The following is a 17,408-nucleotide window of genomic DNA, read 5'->3' as shown; positions in this document are numbered from 1 at the left end:
CTGTAGGCCTGTGCTTGGTCTCCACCAAGCTGTCTAAGATGGTTGGGTGGAGACCTCCAAAGTGCGCATGTCAGTTTGGCTGTCTCAAGACAGTCTGCCAAACTGACTTTCACACTTTTCCAGTGTCTGGCCAGACACATCAACTGTCCTCCGTGCAGCAGTGGACACGCCCCTCCTGTATCCTAGCTCCTGGGCTGGCTGACGGCTGTGGCACGCTTTGTGAATAATAAAATGGCAATTAATTAATTTTATTGCCATTATAATGCTCATATTGCTTTACTGCAGCTCGCAGTTGATGAGGGGGCTACGCTCCCCTGCTTTCACGAAAAATCAGTTGCTGCATATGTGACAGGTAGTGAAAAACAAATGGAGTTTTTCACTACCTGGACATGTAAAACGTAAACGGACATGTCCAACCTTTTTATTACAATGCACCCTGCACTATGGGCTACCTAAGGCCTACCTTTAGTCTGACATATGCAATAAAAGGGGCATGCATTTAAGTCTTGGCAAGGGGGTTATGTTGCCAGGTCAAAATGCCAGTTTAAAACTGCATTCAAGCTGCAATTGTATGCCTGAGACATGTTTTAAGGTGCGATTTAAGTGGATGCACAGTAAGTGGTGCAGGCCCACTAGTTGAATTTAATTCACAGTCTCTTGGTATATTATATACCACACTAGAAGGGACGTATAAGTAAATGAAATATGCCTAACAGGTATACGCCAACTAAGCCATGTTTAGGGGAGTGAGCACAAGCACTTTAGCACTAGTTAGTAGCGGTAAAGTGCACAGAGTCCAAAGGCAAACAAAAACAAATTTCTGCAACGCAAATGGAGGTAAGTAGGCAAAAAGCTTGAGGGAAGACCACCCTAAGATTGACAGATGTGTCATACTGTAGGAAACCGGCGTTTCATGTAGTGTACCAAGAAGAAGTACGCTATGTAGAAAGTCCAGAAAACTCTTATTTTACAGAGTTTAAATTATTAATCCCAAATGCTTTCTTTTGTGGGAGTGTGGAGAGCAGTTAGGCTTATCAGAGGGTAGTGTTGAACATCTGTTGAACACATAGAGTCAATAACTGAGGCACACATTCCAGAAGAAACTTGAGAGAAATAAAAAAAAAATAACAGGTATTTTTATATAAACTTCATAATTGGATAAGTACTTTTTTATATATACGTTTTTACAGGTAAATAAAATTGTAACACAAATGTGGTTTTACGCGGCAAAGGTATTTCAGGGGTCTCCTTTAAGACTTAAGGTGCAAGGGGGCCAAGGTCCAAAGTACCACCAGCAGTATGGGTATTACCTATGCTGGATTGTCCTGGTGCAGAGGTGATGGGCAGGTTGGTTGCCTTGCATGCAACACCATAGCCAAGGGGGGCACCCTAGAAACAGGCTGCAGAGGGAGACTTGGGAACAAGTTCGGGTGCTCTCAGCAGGGGGCTCGGTTCATGAAGGTCCTGGGAGTAGGGGGGGCACAGTCGGCTATCATGGACCAAGGCAGGGGAGCTCGGGTGCAGAGGGCTTTTTGTCGGCTGGGCCTGTGTATCCAAGTCATTCACAGTTCTCGATTAGACCTGCAGAGGGGGGCAAAATTGGACAGCTGGTTCACTCTTGGTTCTGACCTCCGCAATGCTGATGTCCCTTGTTGGCTGGTTGGTCATTTTAAGGGTTGGAGTTTGGATTGGAATTCTGGCAAACTTTAGTTACTGCAAAGGGTCAGGTACCATGGGGAGTATTGCAGTGCAGCTCCGGTTGGTGTTAGTTACTGCAAAGGGTCAGGTACCACGGGGACTATTGCAGGGCAGCTCTGGTTGGTGTTAGCATCTTCACAATTGATGGAGAGATGGATATGACCTCCTGGAGTACAGTGACGTCCTCCTGGGTGGCTGCTGCATCAGTGGACCCAGTGGTTAGCCAAATGATGAACTGGACATTGCAGTCAGTGCCTGCAGGTTGCAGGGAAGTGGCTCCTCCACTTGAAACGCGGTGCTGATGGCTTTGTGAAGTGCTGGAGGCCCTCCGGTGCTTTTGAAGGATGCACAGGTGCAGGACAAGTTGGAATGTCATGATTGTTGGGACAGGCGCAGGCAGGTAGGGTGTGGTGCCAAAGTCCACCAGTAGTCCTCAGTTCTCACATCTTCAGCTCTTCATGGTCCTTCTTCTTCTTTTGGTGGGGGAATCTGAGCCCCTGGTGTCAGGGTGCCACCTAAATACTGAGTTTAGGGGCATTAAGGGGAGTGGGGTAGTACTCAATCTGAAGTTTACCCTTGAGGTCTCTACACCCCCATATAATCAATTCCTGTGGAGAGTGGGCATAACATTGTCCCAGAGTTCCTAATTCCAATAAAAAGAAGATAGTGGTATCCTTCTCTCATAGAACACATTAGGCGGCCCAGCTTAGGGGTGAGACTGGCCTGGTAGTGTACCACGCCTCCTTGCATAGCTTATTTATCACCTATCCTAGTGCTGAATGGGCCTTAGAGTAGGGGGTGGGGGAAGCTAGGGTTGCATATCAAAGGTGGCAGAGTCTTTGAAGCCTCAGGCCTTGGTATGCATATTCACTAGCCATCCTGCTAAAGGAGGCGTAAAGACCTCCTGCCAGAGCAAGCATTGTTACTGACTTCTGAGAGCATGGGCTCTCAACTTCAGGGGGTCACAAACTCATCTGTGGTGGCAGACAGCCAGTCATCCAGCACACTAAGAGGCTGGTAGGTTTTCAGTGGGCACCTCTAGATCCACTACTGGCATCAGTAGGGATTTATTAATCAGGCTTTAGAAGCAACCACTGCACTGAGACCGCTCGCCTCGCTGCTACAGATGACATCCACAATCAGGGTTCTGGGCCCCCATGCTTACCAGTGTCTTTAATTCAGTCTGTCAGGTGGGGGTACCATCATCTTTTGGCACATGTCTATCCTTGTTCCTATCTTCAAAAAGGGTAATGCCATGATCCTACGTGTTACTGGCCAATATCCCTGCTCGACTCAACAACTAAGATAATTGGCAGAGTAAGTCTGGAGCTACTCCTTTTCTAGATAAATGAGCATACTGTTCTTTCCCAACTGCAATATGGTTTCAGGAAAGGTCTTAGAATGTTTTAACAATGCTTCAATTTACATCTTTTCTAAATATAAAATAGTAAAGGGGGCCTGATCCACCTGGGATTTATGGACCTATTGAGTGCATTTGATTGCATCCACAGGTTCAAATTGTGGGCTACCCTGGTACCCCTGGGCCTAAAGGAGTACTTGTTCTCATTTCTAAGACTCCTTCACCAGGATCTTTCAGCCTCAGGTTGGGACTGCAAATGCCGGCGAGTGTACACCACCATTTAAAGTTAAACAAGGAGTACGCCAAGGATGGCTGCTTGCTCCCATTCTCTTCTTGCTTTTATATCAATGACCTGGAAAGAGTACTGGTTACATCTGGAGCAGACGTACCCCGGGTTGGGGAAAAGACTGTGCCAGCGTTAATATATACAGATGATGCTGTGTTTCTTGCCAGGACGGCCAAATGCCTCAAGCTTCTAATTTTAAGATTTGTGACCTTTATGAAATGGCTTGACATGAGACTTTTACAATGGCGCGTGATCCAAGAAACACTAAAACTCACACTTTATGTATTGAAGGAAGGAACTGGGTCAGGTGAGCTCTTTTCCATACCTTGGCCTGGAATTTGATGAGGCCTGCTCATGGCCCACCTGCCTTAGAAGCAGGATAAATAGTTTTTTTCCTTGCAATAGGTATTTCCTTTTCCCTTGCCGCCTGTATTGGCATAAAACTGCTTGCTCCAATTCTGGAAGTTTACAAAAGGAAGTGCATACCAACCGTGACATATGGCATGGGGATTTGGGGCTACAGAAAGGTTAGGGCGATCCAGGTCGAGGCAAACAGGTTTTGCCATTGCCTGCTGGGGGTTCCCCCTATTGACTCACATTTCCGCTTGCACCAGGAATTAGAGTTGGACTATGTATAAGACTTTATTAATCTAGCCCGCCTGATTCTCTGGTGCTCAATATGGTTGAATAGTGATGCTGAGCTTATCCGGGCAAATATAAGAGACTGCCTGTCCGGGGAACATGGAATGAAAATTCAGTGGTTAGAGTACATTTGGTATACTTTTTTACCCCTGGACTGTGTACATATGTTTGAGAATCCAGATGAAATAGTAAAAAAAGGCAAAATCTGGATTCAGAATTGTTTTCTAAAGCAAAGACAGGCCTCCGGGGAGGTGGTTGAACTGGTAAAAGCAGCTGTGAGAGATTACTATGTGATGCAGGTGAAAGAAAAGGCAGCACCGTGTTTACTTTTTGTACAGAATGTTTATAAACAAGCCTTGCTGACTAGATTTAGACTGGGTCTGATATGTTGGTTGTTTTGTTTCCCCCTAGGGCAAAAATGATCTTCTGATATATGTATATGCCAATGCGATGAGAAATCGCCTCAGTCTTTATTCCATTTTTTTAAAATTATTACCTACCCTAAACTAGAAATTTTTTATTGCCCCTGTTACTTAGGTATAAGTTTTCTAAATGCAAAGCTGCCCTGCTCTTTCGCCAGCAACTAATCGATTATGACACATGTTATAGGAATGGCTGTTTATTTAATGCATTCTAGCATAGAGAAAGAGTTTGATGTTTTAACAAGCGATCCTGCTGGTTGCAAAACGAATATGATTTATGTAATTTATATGGTTGTTTTCCTTGAAATTCACTTTATTATTGAGAAAGAATATTCCATTCTAATTGATGTATTGTTGTTTCTTATTTGTGCTATATGTCCCATTCATTACTCTTTTTGCCTGCCCCTGCTTTCACACAAAACATTGTAATTCCTAATGATGCTACATTTTCAGTAAGGTATCATTTGATGGTACGCTTTTAATGTTTTTAATATTTTATGTGTCTTTGTATGTGTATGTGTCTTTGGATATGTTTCATCTTTTTTAAACTATAAGATTACTTGTAATGTGTGTATCGTTTATGATCTTTGTGTTGAAATCGAATAAAAACTCAATTTAATTGAATTGACATTCGCACCCTCCTTGACCGAGGTGAGACTGCAGCCCTCATCCTCCAGGACCTCTCGACCGCCTTTGACACCATGTTATGTTATCTTATTGTGTTTTATAACGCGCACAGCTACTCCTGGGAGTGTCCCGGCGCGAACCTCAAGGTCAGGAAAGCAAGGATAAGGATTAGAACAAGAAAGTTTTGAGCTGCTTCTTGAACTGATGCGGTTCTTGAGTAGCACGCAGAGAAAGAGGCAGCGAATTCCAAGCCGTGGCTCCCCTATATGCCAGAGATCTGCCCCCATCCGTTGAAGACGCACACGAGGAATTAACGCAAGCAGCTGAGACGACGATCTCAGATGCCTGGTAGGCAGGTAAAAAGCAAAGCGCTTTCTAAGATAAGGGGGACCTCTATCATACAAAGCGCGATGCGTTAAGACCAAGGCCTTAAACTCCACACGTTTCCTAACCGGGAGCCAGTGCAGCATGCGCAGATAATGCCCAATGCTCTTCCTAATAGGAATATTCAACACCAGCCGAGCTGCCGCATTCTGAACCACCTGGAGTTTTTTGAACATATAGTCAGGAAGGCCCAGATACAGCCCATTAGCGTAGTCTAACCGAGAGAGGATCAGTGCCCGAACCACTGTTTCCTTCGCTGATCTTGGTAATAATGGCAGGAACTTCTTGAGAGACCTTAGTATCCCAAAGCAACTTCCCGTCAGTTTTTTAATCTGGGTTGAAAAGGACAGCTGCTCGTCAAACCAGACCCCCAAATTTTTGACTGGGAAGCCCGTACAAGATGGGAAGGGATAATCAGATGGCCAAAGAGAATCCCTAAAGCGAGGAGGAAATTTACCGTGAAGGAGAATTTCAGTCTTGTCCTCGTTGCATTTCAATTGAGCGGCAGAAAGCCATTGGAAAACGGCTGTCAGACACTCCTGCACTCTTGATGTGGAGAATTCCGATTTGCCCCAGGTAAACAGGAGCTGAGTGTCATCGGCATAGGCAACAATCTTGGCACCTCGTTCCTCTGCCAATTGGACCAAAGGAGTAACATTTATATTATAAAGCAGGGGGCTCAACGAAGACCCCTGCGGACCTCCCGTAGTAACAGATTGAAGAGGAGACGAGAAAGGCGGAAGCCAGACCTGTTGCGAACGTCGTGCAAGAAAGGATTCCCACCACTTCCAGGCTAGTCCCATAATACCAATATCCGTTAGCCGAGCCAAAAGCAGTGCATGAGGAACAGTGTTGAACGCAGCCGACAAATCCAACATTATAAGGGCTGCACTTCCGCCCAAGTCCAAACATTCTCGAATAGCTTCCGAGACCTCGACTAAGGCGCACTCAGTACTGTAGGCGGCTCGAAATCCTGATTGTGCTGGATGAAGTAAACTAAAGCCCTCAACAAAATCAGTAAGCTGTTTGTTGACTGCCTTTTCGCAAATTTTCGTCAAACAGGGGAGTAAAGAGATAGGACGATAGTTCGCCGGATCCCCCGAGTCGAGGGATGGCTTTTTTAGCAGCGGAATGATTTTAGACTGTTTCCACTCCGACGGGACGACTGCCTCTTTGAGGGAAAGATTAATAAGTATGTTGACTCCATAATTAACCGTATCAGCAATAGAGGCCAAAAGCCTGGCCGAACACGGATCCGATGGAGACCCAGATTTTATAGATTTCAGTATTTTAAGGGACTCCGAGAGGTCAACAGAGGCAAAGGCTAGCAGCGAAGAAGCCTTCTTGGCCACTGAGCAGAAGTCAGCGCGCCAGCGACGTTCAAGCTTTTTGCAATGCTGTTTAAGCATTTTCAAATCAGCAGAAAACCAAGGTTTTGAGGGGGAATTCCTGTAGCGCCGACAACATATCGGAGGGGAAAGACTCTCCACTGCCTGCCCATTCCACTCCAAAAAACAGGCTAAGGCCCCTTTCAAATCGGCAGGGAGAATGACCCTGGAGTTTTCTAAATAAACCCTAAAAGCTACCGGATCAATTTTGGCCGTCGGGGGGCTAGGACTAACCCGCTGGTCGGTGACCCCATCGCTCACTGACCACGTGAAACAGGATAGAAAATGATCTGACCAGGAGACTGGGGGGGGGGGTTCTCGATGGAAATAGGGAAGTTAGAGCAGATAGGGTCTAAGATATGGCCGCCACAGTGGGTAGGAAGACTGACCCATTGAGTAAGCTGGGCCAAATTCAAGGAGTCTAAAAAATCTTGAGTATTGCCCAAATCCCGCTGATCCAAATGAATATTAAGATCTCCCAAAAAAAGATATTGCGAGAAGCGCAGAGCACGAGGAACAATAACATCTTCAAGGCCACTTAGAAAAGGACCAGCAAACTAACGTCCCACCCAGCGTGGAGTGGGACGAAAAAGCAATGGTGAAGTCCAGGAATTCGCCCTCCAACCCTCCCTGAGCAAAGCTCAGGTGGAATTGGCGCTCCGGACAGATTGATGGCCGGAGGCAACCCACGTCCCAACTGGGGTTTGCTGTACATATGCTAGGTCTAAGTAGCATCAAATCCCCACGGCTGTCTGCCAGCGGAGCCACCAAAGGCCGAAGGCCGCAGACAGCATGGCTGGCACTGGCCACTTTGGGGATGCTTACGGGCGCAGACGGGCTTGCCTCCGGCGTGCATCTAAATAGTCCCGTGTGCCTGAGAGCTAGACCGCGCCTAAACAAAAGATGGCGGCTCTCGGCAGCACCACGGGAAACCAGGAAGTCAATAATCTCCGTAACCCACGAAAGCTCCAATACAGTAAAACTACAATCTAAAAAAGCTAAATGGTCATGGAATGATTCTTATTCGTTTTAAAGTGCAAGTATGAGGACCATTACAATATGTGCAAAATATGCAAAAAAACGCCTGACCAGCGCAGCAACGAAAACTGAGCCTCCACCACACCCTCTGCACAGGACACCACAACGCTGGGTTACGCGACAAAGCTCTCAAATGGATCTGTTCTTCTTCACCGGCCAAACGCAGAGAGTCAGACCTGCACTGTTCAAATCACAACCCAAAGGGATCAGCTGCAGAGTGCCTCAGGGATCCTCCCTCAGCCACACCCTCTTCAACATCTACATGGCCCTGTTTGCAGCTATTGTCAGAAGCCGCAGACTCAACATTGTCTCCTATGCTGACGACACCCAGCTAATTCCCTCCCTCACAGATGAACCCACAGCCGCTAAGAGCAACTTCCATGATGGTATGAAGGCAGTGCCACAAACGTACCATAGCTCTTCACAAACCTCCTATAGTACCTAGTCAAGCTAAGGAATACCCTGACTTGAATCTGGGTTGTTGGAGCTACCCAGTCTACAAATGGTTGGATCTTGGGTTGTAATGGTTTAACTTGGCTTCAGCTACAAGGTGGCCCAAGTATACAACAGATCCCTGCCTGATCTGGCACTTGGTTGCCTTGATAGTGAGCTAACACACAAAAAAGGGAGGAGAGGGTCCAAGGGAGATGATTTAAAGACCAACGAGGAGAATATCCCCTACTAAAATACAATTATAACACAAAAACTCCTCAGGTCTATACTAGCACGCAAATATGCCTCAGGCTAAAGTAGAAGGCTGGATCACTGACCATGAAGAATCTTATCTGGTCACCTCTATCCCATTGCACCATATTTCTATGTATTGCCCAAAGTACATAAAGAACAGAGACCACCACCAGGGAGGCCTATCATCTTGGGCATAGAATCTATACTTATGCCCTTGTCAACTTTCGTTGACTACTTTCTACGCCCGTTGGTACTCAAAATGGCCAAGTTTTTACAGGACAAGAAAGACCTGTTACGCTTATTGGCAGAGACTACGTTTGATGTGGAACAAGATTATTTAGTCTCGTTCGACGTAGAGTCCTTGTATACATGTATACCTCAGGACGAGACACTCACTACAATAGAGTCTCCAGTCGATTCTAATCCTGTTGATAGTATTACACCAATACACTTCATCATGTCTTGTGCACGTATGGCCATGAAGGAAAACTTTTTTAAATCCAAAGATGACCTGTACTTGCAAACGTCAGGTACATCTATTGGCAGTGTTTTTGCCCGCAGCCTAGCTAACCTGTATGTGCACTATTTTGAGCAAACCGTGGTTCTACAGGAACACAATCCCTTTGAGAAACACATTTGTGTTTGGAAACGTTATATCAATTACGTTTTTGTAATATTGAGAGGGACACCATCGAGTCTTTCCATCATTGGCTGAATACCAGAAATGATTTTCTTAGATTCACATTTGAATTCTCCAAGGACAGTTTCCCCTTTCTTGACATTTGGATCTTTCCTGAAGGGGATGGCCTCGGCACAGAGCTATATAAAAAGCCGATGGCTCGCAACTCATTGTTATCATACCAGAGTTACCATCTTAAAGCTCTCCGTGAGAATTTGCCCTTTGGGCAATTTCTCAGGATTATGAGGAATTGCTCCTCTATGGAGAAATACAAAGAGGATGCAAGCATTCTAACCAATACCTGCTCAATACCATACGGAAATCCAAGACAAGAGCGGCCAACAACAACAGAGAGGCTTTAATTGAAATTTCACCTCCAAAAGAAGCTAACTCAAGGTTGACATGCGTGAACACGTTCTGTGGTTACTCGAACCAGATCAAAAAAAGCATCCTGAGTCATTGGAAAAAATTGAACATTTGGGAGGAGACATTGCCCCACCCATTGTTTGCCTTTAAGAGGAGCACCAATTTCAAAGACCAGCTGGCACATACTCGGCCAAGACATAAGAAGACTGTTGGACAGGAATCTCTGTGGGGCTTACCACCTGTCAAAGGTCATTTTCCATGTGGGATGTGTGCCGCTTGTCCACAAACCAAACAAACAACAGAAATGGGCATAGGCACGGATAGACCTTGGATCTTAGCAAAACACACAAACTGTAATAGTAAGAAACTAATCTACCTGCCCATGTTGCCTACGCTAAGTGGGGATGACCAAGACAAGGATACTTGAACACAAAAGTACCATTCGGTGTAAAAAAAGATCGACCAAAATGACCAATAATTTTTGGGAAATGAATCATTCTGCCGATGACTTGTACTGGACAGTCTTGGATCAACCATGGATTCCGGCGCATATCACTGACATATAAAATGTTTTGTTTAGACGTGAGAAACGTTGGGTATTTAGAATAAAAAGTGAAACCACAGAACTCAACAACGAGATTCCATGGTTGCCTCTATAGAAGCACACAACTTATACTTCTGTTCCACACTCATTATACCATCAAGCGTTGGTCATTCCTTAAGCCCATATAAACAAGCAATTATAGGTAATTTGAAATGGCCACATACACAGCGTTTTCCAGGTTACGCCCTGGCAGTTTTGAAGAACACTCTATTACATTTCTCGATTTATGCTATGTAACAATCTGGGTACACCGGCTGATGCCACACATATCTAACCTCAATATACTGGGGTTCAGTTGTCATCAGGGGACTTATTAAATGCACATCATACTGCCAATGATTCCCAAGATGTGCATATTAGCAGAATTTACTTCATGCATATACCCTACCTGGCATACTTATGATCAGTTATCATCATTGTGCTTCCAGTATGCCCATTGTGCTACATATGTATCCTAAGGGGCCCCATGTAACACCTCGTTTTGTAATTACAAGTAAACGAAGCACATATATGGCTCTGTGTAACAGACTTTTTCTTACGTTGATTGGCAACTAATACACTTGTTTGGCCGTTAGTATTGCGATTCATTATATTTAGGCATTATTTTCGAATACGCACAAGTGTTCATAGCTTGTGTGACACATGAGCAAGAAAGTTACTTAATTCAAAGTTTCTTTGATAATGGTGTAGCGTAGCATCTGTACACATGCGCACTAAGTTCGCCATGCATGCGCCGTGTTAACATTGACTACAGTACCCTGGTATTGCTACAAGACACATATGGGTCCTGACATCGAGGCATGGGGAAGAGACCCGCTAGAGGACTATTTAAATGGCTGTCCTGCCCTCCGGTCGGTACCTCATGTCGCAGCTCGTGTACCACCGACGGGGTAACGACGGAGAGGTAAGTGGGGGATACGGTTATTGGGGCTCTGTCACTGTACCTATAGAACGAGTGGATTGGTTGTTTTAATCACAAGGGGACCTTCTGTTGAAAATAGAGATCCATTGTATCTAAACTAGCCATTACAGAGATATTGGTGCCACCGTACACTGGTGGTCCTTTTAAATATTCCAGATGCCTTTTATACACAGCTGTGTTCATAACTGTCACATGTTAAACTACACTGCCACTTTTAATAGTAATCCCCTGATGCATTTATCTAGCCATTGCAGAGATATTGGCGCCGGTGTACACTGGTGGTCCGTTTTAATATTCCGGATGCTTTTTTAATCACAACTGTGTTTGGAAACCGTTACGTGTTAAACTACACTGCCATTCTGAAAAGCAATCCCCTGACAAGCGGCAATTGCGCATTCCGCGGTCCTTGCCTAAATATTGTGTTGTGAATGGAATGCCCCTTGGTTATATAACACTCTTATGGGGTAAACAACCAATATTTAGTATGATCCCTAAAACAAGATCCCTGATACAAGATCGCAGCGAGAGATGCAGATTCAGTATCGCCAAAACCTGGGTTCGGGCAGATAGTTGTCCTTTGGATATCCAGGATCGCCATGTGCACCATTTTAAAGTGATATGTATGCTTAGGTCTATTGTCCCCCTACACTGTCTTGTCCTGAATGGTTTGGTTTCCTCACACACATTTATTTATAGTTCAGTGTCCACATTTGTAATTGCAATGTGTGACACTAGATTTTGTTTTTTGCAGTGCGGAGCCCCCTTCCCTGAGCTGTCACCAGGTAGAGGTGTGGCTACTTATCCAAAAACCTTTGGGTAAGTGTATTCTCACTAACAACATGTGAGCACTTGCTAATGAGGATATGGCTAATCCTTATAGAACAACATGCACCACATTATAACTGAAGGATTGTTGATTGACTTGTCGCACTTTTTGTCTTTTGTCCCACCCTTACAGAAAGCTCCAGTAATACCCATCTGCAACATATAGGATTATTGGTTGTGTATCGTTTTCTTTCTTTTTCACATTTTGCACTAGCAGCATAATTTTTTGATTCATCTTGGTCCTGAAGAAAGCCTAGATACAGTTTTTGATCACTAAGGCTGAAACATGTCGACCGTTTATGTTATAGAGTAGTTTTAAATCAATACTACTCACTGCACTGCTTTTTAATCCTACCAGTGCGAACAAGTGAATAAAGAGTTTTTTGCCCCCACTAGGTAGTTTTAATCTCACCACTGCGAAATTCACTTAATCACGCTCTATTGCACTGCGCTCTCACCACACCTGTCATTCACAAATGGGATTTTAGCATCCTAGAGAGGTCTTTACCATCTAAAAACATCCCAGAGCTCCTACCTCACAGTGAGGGAGTTGTAGCCCTCATTGGGACTAGGTTTCCCACTGGGAGGAGAAACCCATATGATGAAGCATGCCACCTATGGTGGGTGAGGGTTTTCATCCTGAAAGGGATTTCCCCCTGTTTATACAGGAGATTTTGTGAGACTCGAATCCTTCTTTTTATTGAAGCATATATGCGTGCTAGTATAGACCCGAGGATTTTTTGTGTTATAATTGCCTTGATAGTGAGGCCTGCACTCCGCAGAGCCTCAAGTACCATGCCAAGGTGGATCGGGTGACAATGCCAAATAAAGATATCGACAGCAATATCCTACAGAAATGCTGCACTACTAAACTCCAACCGAGCAAGGACCTTGTTCTCCAAGCTTTGGAAGGTGGTAGGGGCATTCTTTAATCCACATGGCATTACAGTAAACTGGTAATGTCCATCTAGGTACTTTCAGAGCTCCCAATCACCCCTAATTCCAGCATCTTGCTGACTTTAGTTCTGATGCTTTCCTTAACTTGATCAGGCTCCTCTGAATATTTTGTTTTTTACAGGTGTGCCGTCTCCAGCGCCAAATCATGGTTACACCAGGTTGTCTAACGGGGTTAGGGAAAAGAGCCCAGCATACTGGCTCATAACATGTCTGCAGTCAGTTTAATGTTGGGCAGAGAAGGTGTCTGAGAAGACAACTTCTTCAACTGACACATCTTTAGGACTGTGGGAGAGAAGGGAGGAAGAGGTTCACTCTCTTCTTTCTGATCCTCATCAGTGACTATCAGCATGGCCACATCAGCCCTGTTAATAAAATGACTTCAGGTGGTTTACATGGATGACTCTGTGAGGGGTCTCCAAGTTCCTAGGTCAACCAGGTAGGAGACCTCTCCTCTCAAGGATAGGGTGGGGACCACTCCATTTGTTTTGGAGGCCTTAGGTGCCATCTGCTCAAAACCCCATACCTTCTGTCCTGGTTGGAACTACACCAGTGAAGCCTTTTGGCCATACCAGAGCTTCTGGACCTCTTGGCTTGCCTCATGGTTTTTGATTTCTTTACCCATGTACTCAAGCAAAAGCAACACATGATAGATGGAATGATGAACAATGCAAACATTCACCCCAAGTCATAAAGATCTGGGTTTAATCCATTGTTCTTTTGCTCACCATGCCACCCCTGTTTGGACCCAGCCATATGCAAATCACTCTTGACCCTGTTCCTCATGTGAACAGTCCAGCCAGAACTGCCAAGTCCTCCCTGGACTGGAAACAAGCATCCTGGGATTGGTTTCGGGTCATCACCCCTTATTAGCCAGGCTAGCTTGAATTCATTGGTGCAGTGAGCACGGGAACCACGTCTCGGCATTCCCTTCCCACTTAGGGTGACAAAATCAAAAGGAACAAATGATGGACAGAATGCTGAACAGTGCAAACATTCACCCTTAGTCACAAATATCTGGGTTTAACTCAGCCATCCTTGAATGTAGGCCAAGCACATAGTCCACAATGTCTAGCTTGGGCTCCTTGAGAGGTCTCGGCCAGCCTTCCTTCACCAGACATCGTGGTCCCCTCATAAGATGACAAAACAGTTCAAAGGGACTAAAGCCCAATGACTTCTTTGGCACTTCTATATAGGCAAAAAACAGGCATGGCAAAAGAACATCCCATCTCCTTCTGAGTTTTTCAGGTAGTCCCATGATCATACCTTTTGTGGTCTTGTTGAATCTCTCAACTAGACCATTTGTTTATGGATGACATGGAGTGGTATTTTGTCTGTCATCCCACACTCAGCCCACATGGCTTTTAGGTAACCAGACATAAAGTTAGCACCTCTGTTTGACACAACCTCCTTAGAAAAGCCTAATCTAGTAAAGATACTGATGAGGGCCCTGGCAACTGCAGGAGCAGTGACAGTCCTATATGGAATTGCTTCAGGATACCTGGTGACATGATCCACTACCACCAGTATAAATCTGTTTCCTGAGACGTTTAGAGGGTCAAGGTGACCAACTATGTCAATCCCTACCCTTTCAAGGGAATCCCAACCACTGGAAGTAGAATTAAGGGGGCCTTAGGATGGTTACCTGTCTTGCTACAGGCTTGACAGGTAACAAAGGAAATTCAAAACTCCATCACCTTCTGGGACATGTTTGACTAGCCTACTCCAATTCTTTGCCTGGCCAAGATGCCCAGCTATGGGATGTTATGGGCCAATGAGAGTAAGACCTCTCTGTATAGCTGAGACACTGCCACTCTCTTAGTGTCACAAGGCTTAGGATCTCTGGCCCTTCCTCCCAATAGCCACTGACATCTCTTTTTTCCTGATCAGCAGCTTGTTCTTTCAAGAGTGGGACAGGTCCTCTGTCACTGGCTCATATCTTCCCTAGAAGGTCCCCCTGGCACGTTAAACCAATGGCCATGTCTTACCACCCTGCATTCCCACACTTCTCCTGATAAAATGCTGCCTGTCGTGTGGGTGGACCTAATGCACATCATAGGAAAGGAGAAACTCTGTAACCTTGTGAAGGCCACATTTACATTACATTTCGTACATACACTCCAAATTTTGGCTTCTCTTGTTGTGAGCGGCAGGCTCACCTACACAACTGTAATACTATCAAGTGAAGTTTAGGTACACTTTGTGATTGGACCTTAGTCAGAAACTAGAACTTTACCTCAGAAATATTGTATGATTTTAGCCAATGTTTGATATTTGCAGTGCATTCTGTAAAAGAAAAAGTAGGGAGATGACCGCAAGCCACGCACCACCACCTTTGATTTTCCCATGTATCTAGTTCTCATTCAGAAATGTCTGTGCATAGTAGATTTACCTGGGAGCTGGACATCCTGGTAGGAGATCATCAGAAGCAACACACCACCACCTTGAAATTCCCAATGTATCTAGTTCTCATTCAGAAATGTCTGGGCGTAGTAGGTATCCTCGGGAGCTGGCCAACTAAGGTCCAAACTCTGCAGTCACCCACATTACCAGAATGATTGAAATCGTCGTGTTTCCTTTTTTTTTTGCCATATCTTAATGATGTCCCTTATTATCTTAAACCTGCCCCGTTTGTAGTAATTCGGGTCTGCCGTTTTTTCTAAAGAAGGAATCCAGTGTTAGGTCCACAGGCCAATTGATATGAAAGCCATACAAAGTTAGTATCAGGCCCATCAAGTAAGCTTCGAATTCGACCAGCAAAAGCCGCCCAAAAATAAAGTTTAAAATCTAGAAGCTTAAAACCCCCTTGCTTGTACGATAGTTTAATGTACCTGAGAGCTCTTCTTGCACGTCTGTAGACCCAAATAAAGCTACCTACTACGCTTTCTAACCGCTTAAAAAATGTACACGGGACCCTAAAAGGAATTGTTCGATAAAAATACAAATATTTCGGTAAAATGTTCATTTTAACTATATTACACCTCCCGTAGATGCTAATTGGGAGTCGATGCCAACTACCTAATTTTGCCATAATAGTTTTAAGCAGTGGTTCATAGTTTAAAGAGACCACTTCTTCCACTCGGCTACTTAAACATACTCCCAAGTATACTGCTGTTGTTGCAATTCCTAACAGTTGCGTAACCGTAGCGAGCCAAAACGCTGTGCCTCTTGCATGATTTCGACTATAGCCTCATCCGGATTGGAAGAAAACTTGGCGATGTCGTTTGCATACGCAGTTAGTTTAAGTTCCATGCCACTAAGCAAAACCGGATGAATTCTTGCATTTTGCAGAAAATGTCTTATATTAGGCTCAATATATAACGCGAACAGTAACGGGGATAGCAGCATCCCTGCTGCATGCTCCTTCTAATAGAAAATTGAGCTGATGTAAGACCACTCAGCTTCAAAGCTGCTATCGGATTATTATACAGTTTTTGAACTGCAGAGATGAACCTTTGACCGAGGCCGAATGATGACATAGTTGACCATAGTGCTCCCCAGGCAACTCGGTCAAAGGCCTTCTCCGCATCCAACATCAACATCCTCATTTGCTGATTCAGTTGACCAGAAACATAAAATGCAGCAATTGGTGTATTAATATGTGCTGCTGTGTCTCTACCGGGGTCAAAACCATGTTGTTGTTCCGACACTAGCTGATGTATAGTCTGGGCCAGCAGGGAAGCTAATATTTTAGAATTTATTTTAGCATCAGCATTGATCAATTATATGGGGCTATACAAGCCCATTTCCTCTACTGGTTTCCCTTTTTTAGGGAATACTATGATATTGGTAATTTTCCAAGTAGGTGGAACATCCTCCCCTTTCATGATGTTGTTGATCAATGTAGTAAAAACTGGTGCCAAAATGTCCTTAAAGTTTTTATAAAATTCCAACGGGATAGTATCTTCACCGACCGCCTTATCATTTGGTAAAGAACTCAGCGCTAGCTCAACCTCCCCAAGTCCATCATCTCTTTGCAAACACTCAGAGTCTATTGGATTCAAACCCGGCAGCTCAGACTCCTGAATAAAGTCCGTAGTTGATTGTATATTAAACGGTGCTGACTCGTCGTATAAGTCTGCATAAAGGAGTCTAAATTGTTCAACTATATCTTCTGATCTTGTATAGAATAGACCATCTCCCCCTTTAATTTTTTTGATGCATGATCTAGCCCTTTGGTCAGCAATCTGAGTAGCTAGCAGACAACCTATTCTTTCTCCATATTCATATTGTTTAGCCTTATATTTATGATATCTAGTAGCTACTTTATCCACCAGCCCTCGGTTAAGTTTAGGTCTAGTTTCCACCAGCTGCGAGTATATTTGCTGTTCCACCGTATCTTTTAATACAATATCTCAAGCATGTTGTTGCTCTAGCTCTAATAACAACTTACGCTCCTGCTCCTTCTCCCTGCTAGACTACTGGTTCTGTCTTAAAATAAACTGCAATGTGGCTCCTCTGACATACGCCTTCAGACAGTCCCATACCATTGCAGTAGACGCAGTACCCCTGTTATTCTATATGTA

This window comes from Triturus cristatus, chromosome 11 (assembly GCF_964204655.1).
Source record: "Triturus cristatus chromosome 11, aTriCri1.1, whole genome shotgun sequence".
NCBI classification, from domain to species: domain Eukaryota; kingdom Metazoa; phylum Chordata; class Amphibia; order Caudata; family Salamandridae; genus Triturus; species Triturus cristatus.
Note: the sequence above shows the minus strand (reverse complement) of the source record.